Source organism: Tupaia chinensis, unplaced genomic scaffold, assembly GCF_000334495.1.
Source record: "Tupaia chinensis unplaced genomic scaffold, TupChi_1.0 Scaffold147608_1, whole genome shotgun sequence".
Classification (NCBI taxonomy): domain Eukaryota; kingdom Metazoa; phylum Chordata; class Mammalia; order Scandentia; family Tupaiidae; genus Tupaia; species Tupaia belangeri.
Genome location: NW_006207460.1, coordinates 565,315 through 569,496, shown reverse-complemented (window position 1 = coordinate 569,496; position 4,182 = coordinate 565,315).

Here is a 4,182-nt window from a genome sequence, read left to right as displayed (position 1 = left end):
TGCAGGGTGATTTCTCACTTTCTGTCTCTCTGTCTCTTCCATAACTATAGGGGGAGAAAAAAAAAATCAAAAAAAGCCTGTGTTCTGATCACATAAAAGCTCTCTATCCTGGGCCTGGAGTATTCAGAGAGGTCTCTAGTCATAGAGAGTTGAGAGCTGTCCCCTGCAGGTCAGCCTCACAGAGTGTAGTGTTACCACTATATCGCCATCCTTCCCCCTTAAAATTTTATCTTTCTGTATGGCAAAGCCATAAACAAAGTCAAAAGACAAATGAGGGGCCAGGAGGTAGCACAGAGGCAAAATATGATGCTTTCTGAAGCTAACCCACAAGGGAAGGTTTTGGGTTCAGGTCCAGAGATGTCCTTAGTACAGTGGGCACCTACACGCTCATGATATGGGGTTAAAATTTGGGGAGGATCTCAACCCTGTTGAAGGTTCCGTCTCTCTTTGTCTCTCTCTCGCTCATAGAAAAAGAGAATAATCTTACAAAAGACCACTGAGGGAAAGTAATTGCAACACACACTAGCTAGGTAAAGAGTTAATATCTGGGGCCACTGGGTGGCGTGGTGGTTGAGGCTGTATGGGACTCCCATACAGCGAACTGCAGCTCAAGTTCCAGATCTGGCAGCTTGCTTTCTCTCTCTCTCCCCCATCTCTGGTCAAATTTAAATAAATAAATAAATAAATAAATGTTAAAAAATAAAATAATTCTTAAAAAAAGAGTTAATATCTGTATACAGAACTTGTACAGAGTGATAAAGACAATTCTCATTTTTTCAAATGAGGATATGGTATGTATAAATAACAACAACAAAAGTAAAGACCAATACATAAAGAAAAAGACTACTAATCATGAAAATGCTAGCTATTGGGGCCAGCAAGTGGCATGATGGTTAAGGGCACTGAACTCCCACGTGGCTGACCACAGTTCGAGTCCCAGACTTATAGTTTACTTCTGTCTCTCACTTTGTCCCTCTTTGGTCAAATTAAAATAAATAAGTAAATAAATAAATAATTATTTTAAAAAAGAAAAGAAAATGCTAGATATTATTTTTCATTTATCAGATTGGCAAAAATGAAAAAGACTGATGACACCAATGATGTCAAGTGTGAAAGAAAACAACCACTACATGCATTATTAATGGGAGTGTGAAATGCTATAATCTTACTGTAAAATAACCTGGCATTACCTAATAAATAAGAAATACATACACTCTTGACCCTAGTAATCCCACCTCTAGAGAGCAAAACTACAAAAATAAAATCAGAATTAAATAACGATGTGTGTGTGTTCACATACAAACACACGCAAACACATGCATACATATATTAATAGCAGTATTGTTAGCAATGCTAAAAAAACTTTAAATAACTTGAATGTCCATTAAAAGAGGAATAATTGAATAAATTATAGTACATCCATTCTATAAAATATAATTATAAAAAATGATGAGTAATATCTATAGGTATTGATGCCCATGGTATATATTATTACATGTGTGTGTGAGGGGAAGCAGGCTGCAGATATTATGCAGTACGATACCATTTACTAAAAAAAGACCCGTTGTATATGGATGGATGTTCTCCTATTTTTTATACTAGTGTCAAGTAGTAAGTGACAGTTAGTGGAGGGTGGAGATTGCTAGCTTTTCACATGTGTATACGCACGTGCGCGCGTGCGTGCACATTTGTTTGACACTTTGCAAATTTTAAGTTTTGTTTTTATAACAAAAAAAAGGAAAATCCATGCTTTTTTATCTGTGTGTTTATTTGCTGTACCCACATATGTGAAGATCCCAGTATCTGCAACTTACATGAATCAAAAATGATTGAGAAACACAAAGAAAACACTGATTTAGGAAGGAAGAGCTAGCATAAGAAATCCATTAAACTAATTCTGTAATGGAATTTTCTCTTGACATAAAAGGCCTTTTGAAACACAAATAAAGTTACTATTCCATGAAGGTGGGGGGAGTGCTGTTGTCCTATCTTGGCTAAAAATTTCAGTAGTTACTTGTCAGAATAGCTTTGCTGGTGAAGATGCCCACCTTTAAACCCTTCTCAACAAGACTTCCAATCAAAAGGATCCTGATTTTTTTTCACATCTCACCTTAAGGTAGCACATGGCTTTGGTATTGTTTCAAAAAAAGAAATGTCATTAAATAAATCAGTACTACATATTGAAGGACTTCTGGATCAAAAAGTATTTGGAAAGATACTACTGGAGCCTAAAATTGAGAAGAGCATTCTCAATCACTTCAGAAACTCATTCATCCAACCCTCAATTACTCATCCTTAACAGGGGGCGCCCTGCTATGCATTACTCAAAACCAAGCATGCCTGAAAACATCTTAAACATAACTGAATGAAAATCTGCCCAATCACAGGCCAGCTGCTTGCAAACTCCACCCTTGAGTACAGGAAGAACACTTTTGATTGGAGGACAGTTGTGTTTACTACGGTGTGTGGTTCATATTGGAAAGGTCTACATGCCCAGGATCCAAAGGAAATCTCTTTAATGAAAAAGCCAACAGCCAGTTTAGATCCTAAACTAGTTATTGCCACTAACAGAACTTCAACCTAACAATAGCAATTCTTGAGCAATTTTGCAAACTGGTGAAAAAAAATCTAAAGAATCTGAGTTTTGTTGTGACTGTTTTCTCATCCATGTTCCTGGATATACATATAAGCATGTATGTATTCATTCTCAAAACCCGAGCTTGCCTTTCTTTACTTCTGTATTCCATACACCCCCAGAGAAGACCTCAACACAGTTGTAATGTTCACTTTGCTTTAATGTTCAAGAATCATGGCAACTTTTTATTTGGCTTGAGAACACAGTTCCATGGAACGAGTGGTAAAATTATTTATTAATAGTTTAGTAGGTGTCCAGCATCTCAGTGAGTTTCAAAAATGTCTGCCCTTAGGGAATCCCAGTAAACAAAGTGAATTGGGTAGCCATTTCAGGTGCAGAGTTCATTAGCAATTCATCCAATGTAGGAAACCACCATTGAAGAACCAGAAAATGAAATTCCAACTGAAAAGCGAGGGCAGACCTGGCTTTAGGTCAAAGTAGGAATATAATGGTGGATCTTAAGTATGTTTTGCCTCCAGGGGGGTAGTGAATTACCATTCTGAGAGGGACACCTCTCCCTCATCCCAGTCATCTTTTAAAGAAAGCGCAGAGGCTTGTAGCTCCAAATCCCCCTCTTAATCATCATCCCTACCCCCTTATATTCCTGGTATCTTTTTACAAATTCGCCCCCCTGAAGGCTCATAAATGTCCTAGCAGCCTTTTTTATACAGCATGGAGAAAGATCAAAGCAAGCGAACTGAAGCAGCAGAAGCAAAGCCTAAGCCAGCCACAAGCCAAACACCCAACCTGTTTATCTGGAAAAAGACAACCTAACATTTTATCAACAGGAAGAAAAATGAACATCAGAAACCATTTCTTCCAAATCTTACAAAAATACGTTCACATTTTTAGTGAATAAAATACCTGCAGGATCAAGTTCAACAAGAAAATTTACCTTTTGCCTGCTGATCTATTATTATATTCCAAAAGGAGTCCCCCCTCACCCCCATTTTTCACAGTCTTATCTCACCAGCGAAGCTATCGGAATGGGGAACTAGAGGCTTTTTAAAACTCAAAGACAATTTTGCCGCCACATTAACAAAAATAACACATCATGGTCTTGAATGCCGGTTAAGTTCTATTACCGAACAACTTTCATCACAAAATACATCAAGACGAACATTCAAATGCGGCCAAACCCCAACACATAGTTTCAAAACAAAACCTCTCCCAACGCTGGGGGAGTAGCCGAGCAGGGAGCAAAAAAGCACCACCCAGCAGCCGTATTCCGCTACTAAGACGGATCGCAAACTTAACAGGTACAACTGCAGCTCCTGTCACCCGGAGCGCAAACAGAAGGGAGCCCCAGCCAGAACCGAGAGCTAGCCTTTCTGGAGACCGCCAGGGCGAGCCCGGCTCAGACAAGGAGGAAGTAACTGCCAGATAAAAAAAGCCCCGAGCAGCTCCAACTGCAGCCTCTGTGCCTCCCACAACTGCCCACATTCCCGCCCCACTCGGGGCTCCGGGAGGGAGGGAACAGGGAGCAGGTTTCCCAGGAGAGGCTGGGGACCACAGGTCCGCGTCTTTGAGGAGGCAGCGGCAGCACC